This window comes from Lemur catta, chromosome 16 (assembly GCF_020740605.2).
Source record: "Lemur catta isolate mLemCat1 chromosome 16, mLemCat1.pri, whole genome shotgun sequence".
Lineage (NCBI taxonomy): Eukaryota > Metazoa > Chordata > Mammalia > Primates > Lemuridae > Lemur > Lemur catta.
The window spans coordinates 52,799,116-52,822,778 of NC_059143.1; the positions used below are offsets into that span (position 1 = coordinate 52,799,116).

Sequence of the window (23,663 nt, forward strand, 5' to 3'; positions counted from 1 at the left end):
CAAATGATGTCTCTTTTGGCCTTTTCTGTACTGTCCCCAATTCCTGGGACTCCCAAATCAGCCGAGTACCAGTTATCACTGTCACTCACTTTGCCATGGGAAATGTGGCTGAGAATTAGTCTTCAGTCCCATGCAGTGGCCGAAAGGTAGCTGTATCACAGGAAGTTTGTGAGCCTCACTGGTCAAGTGATGTAAAAAGAGTGACTGTGACATATGAGATGGCTTATGGAAGTCTGTCAGTGGATAATGTGTAAAATTAAGGCAGTGAGCCAATTGAGAAAGATATAGTAGCATAAATCATGAATACATTTCCAGGGTTAGGTCAGGAAAGTTTTATACACACACACACAGAGTTATGTGCACTTAGGTTTACATTTGTGTGTATGTATATATTAATTGTCATGTGTTATATTTTTAAATGTATAGATGCAAATATACATATATACACACAAATAATTTGAATAGTTTTACATTTACCTCTAAATTGTAGGTAAAACAGCTGTTGCATCTCACCTGGACGAGAATGTAATGAAAGGCAGGTAGAATCTAAATGATTTATATTACAACATCTCTTTAAAAGAATGATGAAAGGATAATGGTCTATGTTAAATCTAGAGCCAGGTTAGCCAAAAAGCAACAATTTTAAAAACACAGGACAGTTTGGTGTAGTATAAATAATAGAATCTATATCTGATTCTCATTCCATAGATATATATATTTTCCATGTCAGATCTGCACAGTTCAAACAATAGTAAATTTCTTTGGTTGTCAAATATACATACCTGAAGCATTATGACAATAAAGTATACTCCCTGGCATGAAAGCCTTTCTAATATCAATGACAGAGGAGAATCACTGTTTAAGAGGCTGCAAGTCCCAGTGTGGGTGTGATCTGGAATCTGTCATTCTCTGTGAGTAAACTGCCCGGCTGGATTTTATAGTTATCTGCTACTATGGGATTGCAAGTGAAAACCTGGAAGGAGGTAAAGTTTACAAACGAAAAGTAATGTAGTTCTTGCCTGGAATTCTGCACCAAGTGGGAAAAATGAAATAGCAATAAAGAAATCTCGAAGTGCTTTTGAATGGTGAATTACACTGTGGAAGAGTTCTTCATGTATCAATATCTTTTTAGCTCTTTAGCCAAGATAATCAGAGCTTATCTTTACCATTCCTACTCTCTATAGTTTTAGCAGAGAAGGAAGGTAAAAGACTTAAAATAGTTAAAGAGAAATGAAAATATTCTCAGAGAACATGTTTTTGATGAAGGAACTATTGCATATGGGAATTCTGTCTTTCCCCCTTACTTTAATATTTAAGGGGGCATACTTTCTTAAGTGTAAAAAGAGAATACCTTTTGGAAATTAGCAGTCTGAAATCACTGTGAAATACTTACCCTTCTTAAATACAGTGAAAAATAATTTAAAGAAAGATGAGGCCAGTATCTTAATAAAGTTGAGACACATGAGATTGCTGACTTTGATTGCCTTTTTTCTATAAAAACTACAATTTTATTTCATTCAAACTAATATTTTTCGGATAGTCTGAATCATGCTTTGTTCTAACAATTCTGAATATTTGTTCATTTGGTACCCAACTCTACCCTTCAAGGTTTTTTTTTTTTTTAAAGTAAAATCATAACTCAGTAATGATTTTTCTTTTTTACACTGGATTGTATTATTTTAGGAAGAGTGATAGGAAATATTTTAGAAATTTGTTCTTTTGTATTTTGCTTACTCGTGGAATGTAGCTACAGTAGCTCACAGTACCCATCCACTCCAGTTTTTCTACTGATGTACCACAAAGAGCAGAGAAACTCCATTCCTGTTGTCCATGCCTCTGTCAGGTTAGTCTCTGCTTGTTTAATGTTTTGGTTCTTCTTTAGTTAGTTATAAGATAATATGATGATAATGTCTAACTTTCAGATAGTTATTGGAGATTCCCTGGGAAGTTTTAAATTAATAAGTCAGATAAGGATCATTATATTTGAAGCATATAATATTCCTTTTTAGGGTAGGTAGTGATAAAATCCTAATGAGTTGTCATGTTTTAAGATCTGTAAACCTCCCTAATTGGTATTCATGCAGGTATTTTTAATGGAAATAACCTCTAGTAATCTAAAATGTTGTGAAAGAAGTTTTTCTACTTTATTTCTGCCTTGATCTGGAACATTTTGTTTTCTTAGATGTTTATATATTGTCTATTTTTATTTCAGCATATTTTGGGGGTACAAATGTTTAGGTTATGTATATTACCCTTGCCCCCCAGTCAGTATATTATGATTTATTATATGCTTCCTCATATAAGACACGTTTTTCAATATTTTAATATTTTTGAGATTGTGATCTGTTTTCGAATTAATTGCTACATTAATTTGTGTTTTTTTTAACCCTTTCAAGGTGTGATTAAATCAATTGTGTATCTCAAAATCGATGGCCTCTCAGAATCGAGTTACTGTTTAATACTATCTGTTAAATTATTATAATGCATTACACAAGACATTTACTGTTGTCATGGGGCCCTTTGGCTGATTCCTATTTTGGCTCTCAAGTTATTTCTTATTATGGAGTTTAGTGTTTAACTCTGGCTGGAAACACTAATTTTCATGACCTTCAGGCGATAAATTCACACAGAGAATTTATTAATGAACTTATTCCATCAAAGATTTTCTCTTTATCTGTCATCTGCTTAGTGAAATAATACCCCAGTTGTTATGTTCTGACTTCACTTATTAAGCTGGGAGTTTCCACAGGGTTTGGGGACTTTACTTGTTTTGGTATTTCCAGTGCTGGCATCATGAAGTGGCAGGTATTGAGTGAGGGTGTGGAAGTGGATTGGTGGCTGGCTCATGACCTCGACTCGATCCATGGCCCAGAATCAGCTTTTCCTTGTGATAGTCTGGAATTGCTTTAGTCTCAGGTGGATCTACACTTCCATGGTTGATACAGTGAGTTTTTCTAGCTAATTGGGGTACTCTGTTTTTTTTTTTTTAAATTTTAGCAGTGTGAGAATGTTGGCAGGGATATCAAGATTAATTTACTTACCTGTTGTATTTATTATATTTTCCAGATTATTAAGACATTCATTATAGAATATTTAGAAATTAAAGAAAAGCATAAATAAAAATTCTAGCATAATCTTACTTTCCTGCAATAATCATGGTGAACTTTTAATTCTATACAAGTATAGAATTAAGTATAGTATGTAAAACATTTCTTTTCTCTAAATTTATATATGGCATGAAGTAGAAAATAAGTTATTTTTTCCAGATTATTTTAAAATGTTTTTCTTTAGTTCTCTTTAACTGAATCATGGTATATTAATGTTTTTATTAAAGATTTCTAACTTGTGTTTCAGTTTTTTGTCTGCATAATAGGTTTAAATTGAGGTTCTTCTAACTACATCAGTCTTTCATGAGAATATATGTTTATATTTGACACAGTTTTTCTTTCACTAAAACTAGATATATTTATTTATAAATGCAAAAAATATCAATGCATATTTCTTACTACCTAGCCCAAAGGAAAGTAACTGTAATATCTCTTTCATAGAAGTATGGCAATTAGAGTTCTTACAATTATTTTTAGAAGTATGGAAGTATATCTAAGTGGATTTACATGAGTGTGTCTTTTCCTAATTTAAGAATGTATGTCAAAATTAATGTCTTTTTTATTTCCTGATTCGTTGGAAAATACTGATTTTCTTACCACAGAGTACCAAATATATAATAAGAGTTAATTTTGCTGTTTTGTCGGAATTCTAGTTTTTCTCTATATCCATTTCTTTTAATCTAAAAATTAAAGTAAAAATTAAGTGTCCTGAATGTCCACAGTTGTATCAGCTAACTAGATAGTTGTAATAACTAGTTAGGTGTTGGAACATACTACAGCTAAGACTATTATGCCCACAAATGCCATCATGTAATTGTATTATTATTATTATTATTATTACCATATAAAGATTATGGTTTGGAAAATTTAAATGTTGACTTTTTCCCTTTAAAAGCAGATATTGGAGTTGTAAAAAATAATTGGCAGGATTTTTTTTTGTCAAAGAAATACTTCATAAATTTTGGATTTTGGACTCAGCTAGAGTTTTGGGGAAAAGTGTAGTATGTAGAATTTGTTCTTATTGCTTCTGCTGTTGAAGGTTTCAATAAATTACTGTCTGAATTGCTACTAAACTCCTTTTATCCCAGTTCCCTTGAAAACATCAGTTACTCCTTCCCACTGGCCCTTGGTTATCTTCCTCTATATGTTATCTTGGAATGTGATTTATGGACACCCAGCGGAGAAGTGGTAAAGTTCAGTTCTGCCAAACAGAGAGAACATGGGTTTGGTTGGCCACACACCATGGATGGAATTGCAGTAGTCTCTTCTCACTGTATGTTCAATTCTGTCTTCAGAAGGGGAAGAAGTCATCACTTCTAAAAGTATCAAATGGATTTTTAGATAAGATTATTTAGTAAGATTTCAAATAAGCCTGAGTAGTTACAGATACGTTACCCATTGTATGCGATATAATTTTTGTAGAAAGGAAACATTTGCTTTTTTTGTTACTAGACTTATGAGAGGTTTTCATAGGGAGAGAACAAGTATGTTGGACAGGACCAACATACTTGGCAGTTGATAGATTCAACATATAAATTTTTGCTTAAAAATAAACTATATAAAAATTGGGGGGTTGTTTTCAATAGTCACAAAAAATTTGAAATAACCCAAATGTCCATTGACTGCCACAATTTGATACCATTTTTGAAGAGCTCAAAAATAAACAAAACTGGCAATGTATTATTTAAGGATCCATCCATACATGGTAAAGGTGTCAAATAAAGTCAGGGGAAAATGATATTATTCAGCATTTGGCTGTTTCTCAGAGAGTAGGCAGTGAGATGGGAGGGGGAAGTCACACAGAGAGCTTCACGGTATACTTTGTCTCCCCTGGCTGTTACATCTGTTCCCTGGTTGGTATCAAATATCATATAATGAAGACATTCTTAAGATCAGATTTAAAAGGCAACTTAATAATTGATTACTTTATGGAGAATCATAAATATACACCTATGAGGTGAATAAAAAAAAGTTCCCAGCATTGTGTGAATAACTATGTCTTTCTGGCTATTAAGAGTTATTTCAATAGAGTTATGTAAATAAGCGTTATGGAAAGTAAGCCATTTTGTGGAGGTTTGTCTCATTTGGACGAAAAGGGCTGAAAACTGCTAATTCCTTCATAGGCTAATAAAAATTATTCTTAATTTCACAGGATAATTGTGGAGATAAGATACAATCAATGATTTAAAAAAAACTGTAAAATATAAATGCTGTTAAAATGTAAGGTTTCAATTTTTGATCTGTCCTATTCTTATATTCTTTCTAAAACATGGTTATTTGATATTGAGGGGCCACAGCATTTCTGCTTTGCTTGAAACTGTCTTCTTGGCTTTGCCTGTGTGCTTGATTTTAGTAATTGAACTCATATATTTGTTTTATGTTAGTTACTTTAACATCCTTTCTCCATGAAGCCCTTTGGGAAAACACAACAAAACACTTCAGGTGGTAAGGATATATGAGGAATATCAGTATACATAAATAAGCATTCATTGTAGATGAGAGTCCAGTTTTGCCTAATTTAGGAAACTGGTCTCATGGTTATTCATCACTGTGGATGTCTGCTGCAGCATCTGACTGCATCTCTGCCGAGAAGCCTGCCTTATGTAAGGTGACTGTATTCTTTTGCTAACTCTGCCCGTATCTGTATGTAAGCAGCCTAGGATTTCTGGCGTGTCTCTTCTTTGTCAGGTGGTACATCACTTTAACTGAAATACAGTCACATGTCACTTATTGACAGGGACATGTTCTGAGAAATGTGTCATTAGGCGATTTCATTATTGTGCAACCATTGTAGAGTGTACATACTCAATCCTATTGATCTTAGGCTACAAAGTTGTACAGCGTGTTACTGTACTGAATAGGTAATTATAATGCAATGGCAAATATTCCTGAACCTAAACATATGTAGTCATAGAACAAGTGGAGTAAAAATAAGGTATAAAAGATAAAAAATAGCACACCTGTATAGCACTTACCATGAATGGGGCTTACAGGACTGGAAGTTGCTCTGGGTGAGTCAGTGAGTGAGTGGTTAATGTGAAGGCCTAGGACATTAACTGTACACTACTGTAGACTTTATAAACATTGTCTACTTAGGCTATACTAAGTATATTAAACTTTTTTCTTTCTTCAATAATAAATTAACCTTAGCTTAATGTAAGTTTTTTACATTATAAAACCTTTTAATTTTTTAAAAAAAATTTAACTCTTTTATGATAAACTTAGCTTAAAACATAGACATACTGTGTAGACAAACAAAAATATTTTTCCTTATATTTGTGTTCTTATAAGAATATTCTTTTAGTTTCACAATTATTTATTTATTTTTACTTCTTAAACTTTTTTTTTTGTTGTTAAAAACTAAGACACAAAGATATTATCTTAGGCCTATATAGCATCAGCATCATTAATATCACTATCTTCCACCTCCGTATCTCGTCCCACTGGAAAGTCCTTAGGGGCTGTAACACACATGGAACCGTCAGTACTTACGATAGCAGTGCCTTCTTCTGGAGTGCCACCCGAAGGACCTGCCTGGGGCTGTTTGCAGTTAACTTTTTTGTTACAAGCAGAAGGAGTACACTCTAAAATAATGATAAGTGTAATATAGTAAATCAACCAGTAACAAAGTCATTTATTATCATTATTAAGTATAATATACTGTTCATAATTATATGTGGTAGACGTTTAAATGTTTGGTAGCACAGTAGTAAGAGTGTCACCATCAACATGTCAGTAACAGACTGTGCTGCAGTGTTAGGGTGGTTACGAGGTCACCAGGTGCAATGGGAATTTTTCAAGTCTCCTATACTCCCACGACACCACTGTCATACATGTGGTTCATTGTTGACTGAAATGTTGGTATGTGGCACATATATAAATATAACTTTTTTGTTTTGTTTTTTGTCACATCTATTTCTTGGTCTTTTCATTCATTTAATTTATATGTGGATAGATAGATAGTCATTCCCTTCCTTTTTCTTTTCATTTCTTGTGGCACAGGAAGACATATTATTAACAAGTAACTAAAAAAGAAAACAGCACCATGATTGCACTAAAGGTACATCCAGTCATTTATTGAAGAGAATCGAAGAGTATTCATAATACAGAATGAATCTGTTATGATTTGTAGAATATTTGCCTGAGAAAAGGAGAATGTGTGAAATGTGCTAACTTATTTCCTCATATTGACTTGACTCAGTTGCTACAGGGTTAACTGTCATTAAATGCAACCAGTGAGTGTTTTCCCTGGATTTTTTTAAAAGTTAGGTTCCATAATCTGTAAGTTTGACATGTTATTAAGTTGCTAAAGAATAATAGCTAAGCTTAACAGAATTTCAAACAACTGATTCCGCCTTACATACATGGCGTGTGTGTGTGTGTGTGTGTGTGTGTGTGTGTGTGTGTGTGTGATGGTATTCGTCATTAGTTTAGTTAGAAGTATAATTAAAATAAGAATACACACGAGTGTCTCTACTTATGTTAATCCTTTAATTATTATTTAAAAAAATTACCTGGTTGAATTAAAAATGATATGATATAGAATTCGTTTTTTGTCAATTTGTAAATTGAAGACAGAGTCAATTGTTTTTAAGTTTTATTTATTCATAGTGGCTAATCAAAAATATCTCTAAGAAAGTTTTATATGTAAAAATAACCCGAGCTTTGTAAACCTACGTAATGAACGTCAGCATCTTTGTTTTGATTTGGCGATGCTGTGCAGAGTTCAGAACAGGCACTGATTTCAGCGCTATTTTGCTGAAGTGCAGCACGAGGCTCATGCTCAGCAGCATTAGGAAAGCTCACGTTATCATCTCTCAACTAAAAGATCAGTATGTTGAATATTAATAATGAATGGAAATTTCATAGTGGAACCACAAAAAATATAACACATATACGCTTTGAGGAGAGAATAAAATAAATCACTTCATATATTTATATACACATATATATTTTTGGGTAAAATTTTTAAATGAATCTAAGTGAAGCTTAATGGCTTCTAACATTGCAGAATTTATTAAAAACTCACCAGCTGGAATTCTACACAGTGAATATTTAAATGTTCTAGTTTTAGGCTTATAAAAGCTTTCAAGCATTAGAATATTAAAATGTTACTTGGTTATTTAAAAAATATTTTTAGTATGTTTGTAAATATGGGAATATGTTCAACTATTTTAATGCTATGAAGTTTCTTTTCCTAGGTTAAATTTTTGTGATCAGGCATGACTCAATGTTTGTAAATATTAAAAATTATGTTCAGTAATTTTTACACAGTAAGTTTTAAGATTTGGTCAGTTTGTTTCAGCGTTGCCAGCATATTAAAATTATGTCATTCCCCTCGCCCCCCATCTACAATAAGTAGTTAAATCTCTGAGGACTTCTAATATGTATTTGGCTGGCAATGATCAGAAAAAGCTTAAAAAGGGTTTTTCTATTCAAGACTCGATTAGTTGAACAGCCTTCTTGCCATCAAAATTATATATTACAGGTTTAATTTAAAATAAATAGATAATTTAAAATCAGCTGACATATCATTGCTTCATGTTTTTATTTAAAAACAATTTTTAAAGTTTTAATTTAAAGTAGTTTATTAATACGAATCAGATTTTGATTCTGCTTCAGTTTTATCCCTTTTGACTTTAAAAGCTAAAGGGAAAAATTTCTTTCTATGACTTTCAATCTATAGAAAATGAAAAGAATTTTAATTTTATGGCAGCAATCATAAACAGTACATTAGGTTTTCTATAATAACATGTACCATTAAAAGACTTCATTATGGCAGGGTCCTATAATCTTGACATCACAATGAGGAAGAAAGAGCATTATTAAGTATGAGAATTTCATGATGATTTTACCTGTTGTGGGCCCTGTCGTGTCAAAAGGATAGTACAGTGACTTCTGGACTAGCTGACAGACACTAGCAGCCATAGTGTCACTGTGTATTACCACCTCGTGCAACTGAAAGCACTCCCTGAAGCCAGTCTGTGTTGCAGCGTCCTAGATGAGGTCTTCATGGGTGCTGACCATAAAAAGTTCATCAAAGTAATGAGGCGAGGAGAGAGCTTGGTGCTCATGGGCAGAGCTCAGCACCAAGGAGTGTGAACTGGCTCCAGCTGTGACAATAAAACAGCAGGTGGCTGCTGTCATTAGGGGTGGCAGATGAGGCAGGGGACTAACATTCAGCCCACAAAACTCTCATTTGTTAGCCATCACCACTGTACCATGCAAAATAGCTTCCATCTCAGTCAATTTTACTTTGCAAAATATTATACATAGCTGTAAGAATATTAGAGCTGTTGTGTACAGGTCTTCTCCCCTCCCCGCTCCTGCCTGCACAGCTCCTCTTCGCCTGCTCCACCCTCACCTTCCCTTTCTTTACCTCCCTCGGCCTTTCTGCGAGACCACTGCTTCGTCAGCTCACGTTGAGTGTGACCAGTGTTAATTCCAGTAAGGGATTTGAAATTTTGAAAATAATGGTGCCAGTTTTGCCCACGTGCTGCAATTATTACACAGTATTAGGGGCTGTTTACTATGTAGATGGTCATAAAACCTACTTGAGATACCTTTCTTTTAGATTCCGTTCTATCTTTGTCATCTGCTGTGAAGAATTTAAAACCACATTGAAAGGAATACAGGAAATATAGGAGACATGTCAGAAAAAATTTCATGGATTTATTGTTTGAGGTGCTATAGTGTAGCCACTGAAGCTTTCTTTTGGTTACTGATTTCATGGTTTATCTTTCATCTTTATACTTTAAACTTATTTAAATCTTTGAATCTAGTGTTTATCTCTTGTATATAGCATATAATTGGATCATTTTTTAAATTCATTCTTTAATTTCAGTCTGAGGGACTACCTTTAGTATATCTTGTAGGGCCGTTATACTAAAGATACTTCCTTTTGCTTTGTGTATCCAGGTGTGTCTTCATATCTCCTATGTTTTTAATTATACTGTTTTGCTGATATATAAATTTTTGTTGACAGTTATTTTTCTTCAGTACTTTGAATATTTTATCCACTACTTTCTGGCTTGCGTAGTTTCTGAGGGGAAGTTAGCTATTAATCTTATTGAGCATGCCTTATAATGGATGCATAGCTTTTGTATTGCTGCTCACAGTGTTCTCTCTTTGGGTTTCGTTTTTTGATAGTTGGACTATGTTGTATCTAGGTATAGATCTCTTTGAGTTTATTCTGCTTATTTTTTCTTGAGGTTCTTGGATGTTCAGATTGATGTTTTTAATCAAGTTTGCTAAGTTTTCAGCCATTATTTCTACAGGTTTTTTTCCTGCTTTTTCTTACTCTTCTTTCTTTTCTTTTGGAACTCCTGTCGACAGTTGATGGTGTCCTGCAGTTCTGTGAGGCCCTTCCTCTCCAGGCTTTTTCTCCTTCACTCAGTTTCACAACCTGGAGCAGGAAGACCTTTCTTTATGTTTAATGATTTTTTTTTCTTCTGCCAGTTCAAATCTGCTCTTGAACTCCATATAATAGTGAATTTTTTATTTAAGTATTTTGCTTTCCCACTCCAAAATTTATATTTGATACATTTTGCATATTTTATACTTCTAGATGTTATCTATTTATTGACTTATCATTCTCTGACTTTCCTTTAGTTTTTACTTATCTATTTCTTTGAACATAGTTATTAAACTAGTGGAGTTAGTGTTTTTGTCTAGTAGTTCCATTATTTGGGATTAAAGTGCCACAAAACTCATTGTTCTTAGTTCTTAACAATAGTCAACTGATTTTTTTTTAATACTCTTTTCTGTCATTTGTTAATTTCCAGAGTTTGTGAAAAGTCGATTTTTCTTATTGGTTTTATGGAGGAGTGTATTTTTGAAGGACCTCACTTTACCATTCTGGCAGTCCCTCCAGTCATGGTGATTATGCATGCAGGTGCAAGCATCTGACTGTACATTATTAGTCCTCCAATTTAGTGCTGCCCAACATTTTGTTTGTTGAAATACAAATTAATTTATTTTAAATTTGCTTGAGATTATCAGAGTGCTATATTGATCTTTTGAAGTTTGATAGGTTTTATTATGTATTAATTTACTCTCAGGATAGTAAAGGGGCATTATATAATGTTGCAAATTTGTTGTTGGGTTTTATAGGTTGAGAGTGCTATCCCTTTAGCATTAAAATATTTTTTATACTTGTACTTATTTTTATGTATTATTTTCTTCAGTTGTCTCATGAACTTTTAGTCTATTTTAGCCCTTTCCCAATACCCTGTAGCACTTTTTTTTTGGTTCTTTGTATATAAGACTCTCTGACTTCTTTTGTTTTAAGATTTTATTGTCAGTTCTTCATGTTTACTTTGTTTGCAATTTGTTGACCTTTTTGGATCTGCTGGTTATATTTCTTATCACATTTGGAGATGTTTTGGCCATCATTTCTTAAATTCTCTCCCTTTTCACCTTGTATCTTTGGACATTCCAGTTGTATCACTTGAAATTGTTCAATAACTGATGAATGATGTTTTCTTTTTTAAAATTTTGCTTTAAAATTTGCTTTACTGTCTTTGCTTTTATTTTTCACGTTTTCTATTTCTCTTTATTCAAGTTTACTATTCTTCTGGGTGTCTAATCTGTCATTAATCTCATCTAGTGAATTTTTTATTTCTAGTCATTTGGTTTCAGTCTTTTTTATAATCTCTTTACTGTTAGCCCTTTGTATCCGCAGGTTCCAAATCCATGCACTTAATCAATTGCAGATAGAAAATATTTGAAAAATAAAAGCCATAAAAAATAGCAATGCAAAATAATACAAATAAAAACCCCATATATTATAACAACCATTTACCTAGCATTTACATCGTATTAGGTGTTATAAGTAATGTAAAGATTTAAAGTATGTGGGATGATGTGCATAGGCTATATGCAAATATAGTTGACCCTTGAACAGCATGGGGGTCAGGGCATCAACCCCTCACCCTGTCAAAGATCTGCAAATAACTTTTGACTCTCCCAAAACTTAACTACTAGTAGCCTTCTGTTGATCAGAAGCCTTACCGATAACATAAACAGTCGATTAATACATATTTTGTATGTTATATGTGGTATATATTGTATTTTTTATAGTAAAGTAAGCTAGAGAAAAGGAAATGTTTTTAAGAAAATAATAAGGAAGAGAAAATATATTTACTATTGATTAAGTGGAAATGGATCATCATAAAAGGCTTCATCCTTGTCGTCTTCACGTTGAGGAGGAAGAGGAAGAGGAGGGGTTGGTCTTGCTGTCTTGGGTGGCAGAGGTGGAAGAAAACTCACATTTAAGTGAACTTTTATGACAGTTTAGACTCATGTTGTCCAAGGGCCAACCATACTATGCCATTTTATATAAGGAATTTGAGCATCCCTGAATTTTGGCATCCACAGGGGCATCCTGGAACATTGCAGTCCCCCATGGACACCAAAGTGTGACTGTACTGACGTTTTTGATTATTGTTTATAGTAATTGCTTTGCTGTTCTTGTCTGCTAATTTTAGCATCTTTGTTCATTCGGGGTTGGTTTTAATTGATTGATTTTTCTCCTCATTATAGATCATATTTTTCTGCTTCTTTCGTTGCCTGGTAATTTCTTCATTGGATTCTAGACATTTTTAATTTTACTTTGTTGCTTCTGTTTATTTTGTATTTCAATAAATATTCCTGACCTTTGTTCTTGGATTGTAGTTAATTTACTTGAAAAGAGTTTCATCTTTTCTGCCTTGTTTTAAGCTGGATTGGAACAGTGCTCAGTGCAGGACTAATTAATCTCCACCACCGAGACAGGCCCGTGTGCCCCAGGAGTCCTCAGGCTTCTCAGGTCTGGCTGACGGAAGCCTGTGTGAGTCCAGGCACTGCTTTTTCTGACCTTTTCTGGTTGTTTTGCCCCACCCTTGCGTAGCTTCCTTATACGTGTGACTTGGTCCTTAACAGCCAAATACTTCGTGCACTCCTTCTGTGGTCTTCAGAGTCAGTCTCTCCTGTCTGTTTTTCTGTCTGTGTGTTCCAGCTGCCTGGTCTTCTGTCCCCTCCCAGGTCCCCTCACCTGCGGGGCTGCTTATTCATCGCTGCGTTTACCACCTCGTTCCACTGTCAGCTGTTTCTTGGAGATTGTTATCTGTCTTTACCTGATGGCCTATGTCTTAAAAATTGTTATTTCATATACTTTTTGATTTTGTGTTTGTTTGTTTCAAGTGGAAGGATAAAACTTATGCCTTTTACTCCATCTTCTAAATCCTGAATCGATCAGGATTCACTCAGGCATTTAGAACCTCAACGGCATATACCTATATGACTGTGTGTGTACATGTATTTGTTTATATGTGTGTGTGTGTCGCTGTGTGAGTAAGGTTAAGGTATTTGTTACAGGGATTCAGTCTTATACAACTGTGGGAGCTTTTTAAACAGTTTCTGTAAGGTTTCATTGTATCCACAGGGCAGGCTGTTGAGAAGTGAGGTGACTGGGGGGAAATGAGAGCTGGGAGGAACCCACAGGCATGAACTGGAGCCCACGGCCTCTGACGGTAGTGGTGTGGGAGTCTACAGAAGCTGGATCTCTTCCTGAATAAATTACTGTGGGGTCCAGGAGTTGGAGAAGCTGATACAGGGTCCCAGGGTTGTGGAGAGTAGTTGCAGGCTTGGTTGTTGCCTTATGATGATGAAACAGTATGGGGGCAAGATGCACGAGCTGTTGGAACACATCTGCCCTACTTGTTTCTGGCAGGAATTTCTCTTTTGGCCTTTCCTAACCGAATATATGTAGCGAAGTGAATTTTGGGGAATGGAGTTTGTCCTAGCCCAGTTTTCACTTTACTGAGCCCCTGTACTCTACCCTTGCCAACTTTGCACCTGTACACATCTTCTTAAACCCTATTTAATCACTTACTAAAGACGAAAAGAATGTTATGCTTCTACCTAACTTGATACACCTACCCGGTACACATTCAACAGCACCCTAGCCTGGTCCCAAAGGGGAATTTACTAGCCATGTTTTGTCTGCGGTGTATTTATTCTTCTATTCAATTAACATTTCCTCTTTGCTATCTATAACTTAAAAATGAGCTATAAAGGTAACATTGTTAACACATCTTATTTTAGATGATAAGGGTACTTAAAGAGGGAAGGAAATTAATCCCTACCTTATTAATACATATTATTATTTTAAAAATTCCAGAGTCTTTCTTATTTAATTGGTTCACTTAGTTTATTTTGTTATAAATTGTTATAGGAAAGTAATTCTTGGCCAGAATTCATTAATTGACACTTCTGCATCTCCAATATAGCAGTAATTGATAACGATGCCGATCTCCCTGAAGCACTGTGTGTTTTTGATATGCCTGCTGAATCCTTACGCACAAATTAAATTCTGTTCTATATAAAAACTTTTCTTATTAAATGTAGTCTATTGTGTTCTAAATATTTGCATAATTATATTTCATGGAAGATATTTATCTTAACTATATGTAAACCTTGATACAAGATCCAGAGCATCTCTTTATCTGTACACATCTAATAATGGTATGTTCATGGTAAATGTATTAAAAAATAGATTGTATCATTTTGAATTCTCAGTTTTTGTCTCAAAATAATTCAATATATGTTGGTTGGATAAATAATATTGAATGTGCATGACCAGCAGCATCGATTCATTTCCACATAAATTGCAACCTGAATAACCCTGTTTACCAAATAATTTTGAAGCAATAAATTAAAAAGTCATCTTTTCTAGAACTACCGTTAAACGTGAAGTGCCCACACTAGTCTTGAACATAGGCATATTAGACAGCTCGGCACTCTGCACTGGCAGGCTGCTTCGTGGGATTTGCCCAGACCACTGCTCACTGGGCATTCAGCCACGTGTGGGGTGCTGGGCGCTTCCGGCTCAGCCGTTCCTAGATCCCTCTTAGACAAGATTGGAGTCGTGCTGGTTGTCACTTGCCCATTGATATCTGTTGCATGGCCTGTGATGGTGTTGTCTATTTACATAAAATATCAAGGAAGACTTTTGAAGACAAATTACATGTAAAAGTGGAAATCCCTTTTTGGGTGGATTTATTGATTGGTATTTTATTCCTTGACATAAACATCCTCATGTATTTTAGCTCCTGCACATTTAATCAATAAGTACAATACCAGAATTATATGCTTGGTTAGGAACAGTTTTAATTTATTAATAGCAATCAAGTATTGACACTACATTTCTTGAAATATCTAGGCATCTAACTGTGGGCTTCTACACACCATATATAGATACATTTTTTCTGTAACCGTTGTTATATTTAATTTTAGTATACGTTAATTTTCTCATTTGTAAATTGAGGTTAGTAATACGCTAGTATGTATCTATTACAGTTGTGGTTTTCTATCTGATAATCCATGTTAAACATTTATTACTCTAATTGGCCATATTATTCCATCACTAAAATGTTAAATTTTATTGGTATTTATTTTTAATCTTTTTATGGCCCTATAAGGAAGGTCTCCTAACCTGTAAGGATGAAAATGCGATTTATAGAGTCCAGTGAATCAGATCAAAGTCACTGTGTGCCGTGTCCTGTTCTTCCTCTTGTTCCTAGGTCCTCCTCCTACTCATGGTCCCAGTGGTCACATTTGTCATCGTCCTCATCATCATTGTAAAGTTGGCTAGCAGTTCTAGAGGCTGACTCTGCTCTCAGCACTGCAGTGAGCCCTGGCCGTACTTCACCTCGTTTAATCTTCACCCAACCCTAGGGAAGAGATACAAAGTCCTTACCTAGTCATGGGTATGGCCCAGATTCAGCCCAAGTTCCTTTGTCTCCTGGCTTTGTTCCTGTCTCCTGAGCCTCTGTGGTATTCCTTTATGGTTTACCTACAAATGATTTCGTACACAAAGCACACCTTTGTATATGTACTTTAATTCCTGTTGGCCATGTTAACTTTCCACTCTCAGGGCAATAACTGACATTACCAGAAGATCCTACTATTGTTTTGCCACCTTCTGAACAGTTGAGGCAGCTCCAGGGAGTGGGTTCTTCATTGAACTGTTTTGGAACGTTCTGAGTGTGGCTTACAATCAATGTCTTTTCAGCTCACACCTCTGTGTAACACTGTAAGCATTCACAAACATGTCTAACGGTTTGCTTTTTGACTCCCCTTCTTTCTGGGGATCTCATTAGTTACGGTAATGCTCATGTTACGGTTTATCACTAATATGGTTGTTTACTAAATTTATTGTGTTTTTTAAATCATTCAGATATTAGTAATTTCATTTGGTCTCCCATGTTGGGTCATCTTCACCAAGGCCATTTGCTGTCAATTGGTGGAATCTAGACTGGACCCAGGTTTTTGACTCCAAACTGCCGCAGTATTGCAGCATACTACTACCTGTGTGTAAAACTCAGAAATAAAATACATTTCCATCATTGATTTCCTAAGTTAATATGGCAGCCGACTTTCTAGTAAAAAAAAAAAAAAAAAGAGCAAAAAAGCAGCAGACATCCAAAATCAGGCCTATTACCATTTATAAGAGGGAGAGTGGCAGGACTGTGTACTGGTCAGTGGGGTCTGTGGCTTCTGAGGGGGCAGCTTGGCCTCAGGTCCTGACGCTGCCATTTACTGGCTGTGCGGCCTTTGGGGACTCAGTTACGAATGTATGTGCCCCTTAGGTTTTTCATCTGTCCAGTGGGGTCTTGTAAGGGTTAAATAAGTTGGTGCATATAAGCTACCCAAGAGAGCTTGGCAGTCTCTCCCTGTCCAAAGGAAAGAACAAACCAAAAAGCAAACAACCGAAATACGTGGCTGCTTTCATTATTATTAAATGTGGTTAATATTTGGAAGTCTATGGTGTACCATTAAGGTCTTGGGGTATAATATTATTTATAGTTCTGAGAATAGTAATAATTGCATTTTGATATGGATCCTCATTAAGTGACAATGGAATTAACCCTTGAAATAAAGCCGTACTACCTTGCTGAATGTCTGCTTACTCTGGTAACTTGTGGGTAAGTGTGTATCTGTGTGTGGGGGGGTATTTGTATGTGTTTGAAACATAACTTCTCAGATTCTTTGAGGAGCTTTTCTGAGTGCTGTGGCTAATATTTTATGGTATCTAAAAGCTTGCTGCAATTTTTCTATATACGGAATGCTTACTTGGGAGGTGCAAGACTTAAGAAAAGTTTTTGTTTCTTATGACTAAGGAAAAATTATCTAACCTTTGTCTCTTCATGGGGATTTTCAATAAATTAGCATTTATTTTCAAGGAAAAGCAGAACTATCCAGGAGAATAATAATAAAGTATTAAAGGATTTATAGATATTTTAAATTTTGGAGTGTTGATAATTTGTTTATGAAGCAAGTTGTATATAAAATTACAATAGTATGTTTCAAATGTGAAAATGGTGGATTCTGTGTGGTAATTATAACCAAAACTGGTATAGCATTCAAAGGAAGTGTGTCAGAATATTTTTGAGAAACAATGAAAGACATAAGTATTTTGGCCTAGCAATGATTTGGTAAAAGAGTTTAAGAAATATAATTATTAAGTGTTATTTAACACCTGTTAACTTCTGAATTTTGAAGTAAACAAATCTCACATAATCATAGTTTTTTATCCCCTTTATTTGCATGGTAAATTTTTGACAGATTTGAATGCCTTTGAACTGCAGGTTTTCCTGTGTTGTTCATTTAAGTTAACATGCTCATTAATAGGTAAGAGAAGTGGGTAGAAAAAAATTCTTTTTTGAAGTCACGCTTAAACAATATAATAGGAATATGCTTATAGATATATTTAGGGTGGGAGATATGTATTTCATTTTATATGTTATGTAAACAGAGTCTTAAATACTTCTTTTAAATTTTCATTTATATTGTCCAACATATTTTACATTTTAACTATAGGTCATAGTATACCCTTGATTTCTGACACTTTGAAGGTAGACTGTCTTTGTGTTGATTTTGTTTAGAATAAAACCAATGCCATCTATCTCAATTGGCTGTTCTTTTAGGAATGATCATCTTTACATTTATTTTTAAGCATAATTATTCTTAATAACTGATTACATTATTTTTATCTGACTTGGTTCACAAGTCATTAATTTTTAGTTGGTCTCTTCATCATATGAAAAATGTTTCCTTTTTAAATATTATGTGTACTTTCTTAATCACAGTGAATTATTAATTTAAAACACCCTCTATGATCTATCAATTACTAGATTTGTCATTTATTAGTTTGGAAAATTCATATTCATTTAGAAAAGTATTTAATATAATTTTATTTGTGAACATGTTCATTTCTGTAGTATTTTCTTTTTTCTTGATTTCCGTGAGGCTATACTCTCTCCTTAGGCCGGAGGTGTGGAGTGGTGAAGAGAGCGCTGCATGAAGGTCGTGGGGTATGAATCCTAGGTTTGCATTTTCAGCTTCTTTGCCACACTTTCTTGAGAAAGTCAATGTCACTTATCTTCTCTGAGCCCCAATTCCCTCCTCTCTCAGGGTGAGCTGGTAACGCCTGCACTGCATGCTCGTACACGTGTGGGGAGCTACTGAAGAAACATGAAAATGCTGTGTAACCTGTAAAGCATCGTATTTTTTAAATTATAAATTTTACTTATTGTAGAAATACAAAGCATATAAATCATCTAAATCCAAATCCCACGTCAGAGTGAATTTGAGTGATATTTGCTTCTGTTCATATATATGTTTGTACGTGTATATGTCAGAATACAAAAATATGTGTGTACATGGGATGATATCATATGTAATATTTTTTTCCTTTTAAAATCTATCATGAGCAGTTTTCTGTGCTTTTAATTGATGTGTAACATTCTATAATTGTGCTGCAGCTATTGAACATTTACATAGTTCTCACTTTTTAGTTGGAATGTAGTTTTTTTGCCGTCATTTCCGTTTCTCTTTTGAGTGCGTATTCCAGCAATTGGAATAACTGGTTCAGAATGACAGTTGAAGACTATTATTTGCTTGCTTAGGATTTGGTGCTTTATCCAATTCAGAAAAGAATTATATGAAGTTTATGAGCCGAGTGTGGCATGAACATGTTTATAGACAGATCACGTGATGGTGATATGTGGAATGAATTGCAAGGGAGAGTAACTTGAAGCAGTAAGACTCAGACATAATGGTTTGAACTAGTTTAATTAAAATAGACAGAGAATAATGAAGTCTTGATAGAGAAAAATTGTGAATAAACAATTGATTTATGAACAAGAGGGTATGATTACTAAATTGGGAAGATGGTACAATTGATAGAATCAGGAAATTCTGCAGGAGATCATTAGTGAGGCATGATCATGACTGAGTGTTGGACATGTTTTAAGGTATTATCAGTCCAGACAAGAAAAAATGCCCTGGAAAGGCCATGGGTAGAGATAAATATTTTAGAGTCATGCACAAGGAGGTTATGCTTGAAGCCCAGGAAGTGAATTATACCTTTGAAATAAGAATGTATATGAAAAAAATATCACCCTTAGAGGATGAGATGAGAAACAAGAATCAACATAGTAAGAAGGAAGTGATCAGAAATGCTTTAGAAGAACTAGCAGCCAAGTTACTAGAGAGTTTAAGAAAGAGGTAATAAATGGTACACTTACGTAGAAGGTTCATGAAAAGAATTGTTTCAATAAAACGTTTCCCGCAATAGATAAAATGGGATTTATTTACAGACATGTATTTGTGTGCTACTTGAAAATTTATTACAAAATATTTTAGAATAATGAAAAGATACAGTATTTTGTAATGAGCACTTATTTGCCAAACTGATCATTACAGCTGAGCTCCTCTGTGCTGTTTCTCCTTTCCTGCCCATCATGTATTATTTGTTTGTGTGTTTATTTGGTTCCTAGCTTTGTGCATGGGAAGGGCTTAGACTCTGTGATACTCGAATAGTGGTGATCACAGTTAGCACTCAGGCGTTGCTTTGTAAACACCACTACCTACTCCAAGAAACCAGGGCTGATTTCAGGTCTGAAGCCGGGACAGTAACTCGGGAGTCCAGAGTGTCTGTCGTGCTAGGAATGCGGGAGAGCCCAGGCACTGAGAGGAGTCCCATCAGAAGGGTAGAGTAGCCAGCTTTAGAGTTTCCACTGGCCAATTCTGGGACAATTTGAGAATTAAAAGGCATAATTATGGAAGTTGATTATAAAATATAGTGTAAAAATGAAAATCCAAGAGTCTGTGTAAAGTGCTCTTGAAAGAGTGAGGGTGAGAGAGAGCACGAGACAGAAAGGGGGGAATGGAAAGATTCTTTATCAAAGAATGCCAGGTAGCAAATGCTGCATAGGAGGAGTGATAGGGCATTGCTGTTTCAGCCCTCATTTATAGTAATTGAGTCAGGCCACTGGGAGAAGGTTGTTAGGGAACAGGCTATTCACATAATATCAGAATGTCACCCACAGATTAGTTAAGGACAAAGGGAAAATAAATGTTTACATTGAAGAAATTTGGAGATCACTACCTTAAAGGAATATTCAAATTTAACATCACTAATGTGATGCTAAGTTGACATTTTTATCTTGGTGCTGTGCAATTGGAAGTACCCAACATACACAGGTGGTGTTTTTGCTAGAAATATTTAAATTAAACCAAATCACGAGGAAAAAATCAGATATATCCAAAATGTGATATACTGTTACCAATCCGCTTCCTTAGAATTTGTCATTATACAAATAAAAAAGGCAGGAGGACTGTTCTAGATAGATCAAAATAGACTAAGGAGACAGAACGAAATGCACCAATTGATAAGAGCCTGGCTTAACGTTGTGGTATTTTTTAAAAAAGCTGTACAAGGCATTTTGGGGATGATTGGGGTGAATTTAGATATAGAGTCAATATTAGTCTTTTGGAGAGTAATCTTGATGTGAAGGGGATAGAAGAATATCCTTCTTTGGAGATGTGTGCTGAAGTCTTAGGGGAAAAATACCATGTCAGTAATTTACTTTCATAGATACAAAATAAAAAGAAAAAAATATAAAGAAAAAAGTATATTCATACAATCCTAATGGGAGAGAGGGAGAGATATAACAAGAAAGGAAATGTCACAAGACATTAACAGCAAATCTGGATGAAGAATATACAAATATTTTTTGTATTGCTTTTTCATCTTCTCTAAGTCTTAACATTTTCAAATTAAGAATTAAGAAAAATAAAAGTGAACAATTAAAAAATAAATGTTAAATAAACAAAAGAATGAACCTTAACCATAAAAATTAAGTAAAAAAGTATTTTAAAGTTTATTCAGTTTTGGGCTATTTATCAATACTTTGTAAAATAGTAATCCTTTCTGCCAACTAGGATTTTTAGTGAGAAGTCTTTGCGCTTTCTACTGAGGCTATTTATTTATTTATTTTTGGAACCTGTTTTGTCACGTGTCAGTGTTATTCTGTCTGCTGCATCCTTCACCCATCTTTCGCTGCTGCTCAGTGTTAGCCCAGTATTTGTGAGAGTATCGTGGCAAAACTGCATGTTGAGTAAAATGTTTAGATCATAGCTTAGCTACATCATATGCATAGCCGTCAAATGTTTATTCAGATTATTTGTGACTATTTCCTGGGCTGAATGAATGCTCTTGTAACCAAAAATCTGATTATGTCAACTGCTGGTGCAGTTTGTAGTAATCTAAACAGCTGATATCACATAGTTTTTTACATATTTATCTGTTCCCATAAATATATTCTCTTCTAGTTCTTTGAGCCAGAAGTTCTATAGCAGCAGTCTCACCAGGCTGAGGTGACGATGTCGACAGCCCTGTACTCCTTTCTCAGTTGCAGGGGAGAATCTCTCTCCTGGTTCTTTCCAGCCTCTCCAGACCACCCACAGTTTTTGACTCATGGCCCCGTCTGTTGTCTTTTTGGCCACACCAGCCTCTCTCTGCTTTTCTGGGCATCTCTTTGACTGCTTTTCTCGGCAACTTTTATCGGCCTGCTTTTATCGGCAACAGGTTGTGGAGTAAAGCTCCAGGAAGGCATGACTTTATCAGTCTGATTTTCCATCACAGGGCAGAACCCATCTGCAGCCAGCATGTAGGAAGTGATCAGTAAATGAGCTGAGACATGGAATGAAAGTATAAAGGAAAGAGTATTTATTGGGAGCAAGGCATTTCAGTTGGATAGCTTTTCAGATTGGGGATTAGTTTTATTTTTGGTAATATCTAGATTATAATTTTTTTAAAGAAAATTATGTTCAAAGTGTTAAAAACAGTAATGTTACAATGGCAGTTGACATTCAGTAATCACATGTAGCTGGCAATATTATTTCCATATAGGTTGCTAATTTTGTTAGGCAGTCATGCTTGGCTTGTATGTTTTAACTGATGGTGATATCAATACTTGTACATTACTTGCACTTTAAGCCAAATTTTAAAAGTTGGTACTCATTTTAAGTCAAATTTTGGGTGAATATATATTTTGTATCTGTACAAAATCGATCTGTGTTTTAGTATTATAAACTTTTCCCATTTTTCTCATAATATATAAAAATTATTATTCTTACAGATATTCAGCATTAGAAACATGCAGCAAATGTTAGAATGTTATATTAGGTAAAAGGTTTCTCTCTTTATTTACTCTAGTTCGTTCCCTGTGCAGTGTAATATTTTTGCTTCAATTCTTAAAACTTAAACAGTTTAATTAATAAAAATTTTGTCTATTAAAAACTGCACTGTGGTTTCTAAGTTCAGATCTCTTAAATTACACTTGGTCATGTAAATAAGCTGTGCTTTGCAACTTTGGGTTTTTAACCTTTGCTCCTTGCTATTAGCTTTATGTTTTTTTAATTATAGGGAAATGGAGGACAGTGGGGAAGTTATGACTCAAATGGACTGTTGTTATTACTGTATTCTTTTTCTCAGGAAATGAAAAATGTTATTTATTTTGTTCAAATCAAGCAGAAACAAATATAGAATATCTTGTAGTTATTTTTTGCTCAGCATTTAATATTATCACAGTTTGATACTTTGTATGTGATAATTACCTTTCTATTTTAATGATTGATGGTGTGACCAGTTATTTATAGTTGTAAAGTGTGTATTGTCCATAGTTGTCATTACCTAATATTTAAAAAAAAATGTTATTTTCTGTGTGTATAAGTGCATTATTTGAATAATGAAGTCATAGTTATTTTGGCCTTATAACTGAGGTTCATTAATATTATATGAAAAACAAAAATGGACAAGAAGAGAAAATCATTCACATTTTTAGAAATTGTTTTGTTCTTGGCTTTTGTCATAGGTCTCTTCTGTGAGGCTACAGTACTTTACATTCTTACGTTGCCCATTTGTGCAAACATGTCCAGATGAATTCACTGTTTAATGTTAAGAATCTTATAACATGCCAATTTGATTTGTAGCTCTTCATATCATAGAATGCTAATTAAAATCATATTTTTGCATATGTCATGCCTTTCATGTACATATGCAAATAGATTCTGTTGCCTTTCAGCTATTAGTAATTAACTTTATGAAGGACAGCTGTAATACATAATTAACAAAAATGTTTGCAAGCCCTTTTACATTGAAAGTTACAGTAGTAAATTTTTTTTTCACTTACCAAGAGAGCCATTTTAGTCCAATGATTCTGAATG

At 34.4% G+C, this 23,663-nt stretch overlaps 1 protein-coding gene across 1 annotated transcript in view; it reads left to right on the top strand.

Annotated features, from left to right (window-relative positions):
* Positions 1–23,663, top strand: part of ZNF407 (zinc finger protein 407) — a 402,430-nt gene that overhangs the window by 128,541 nt on the left and 250,226 nt on the right. The gene's annotated exons all lie outside the window — the stretch shown is intronic.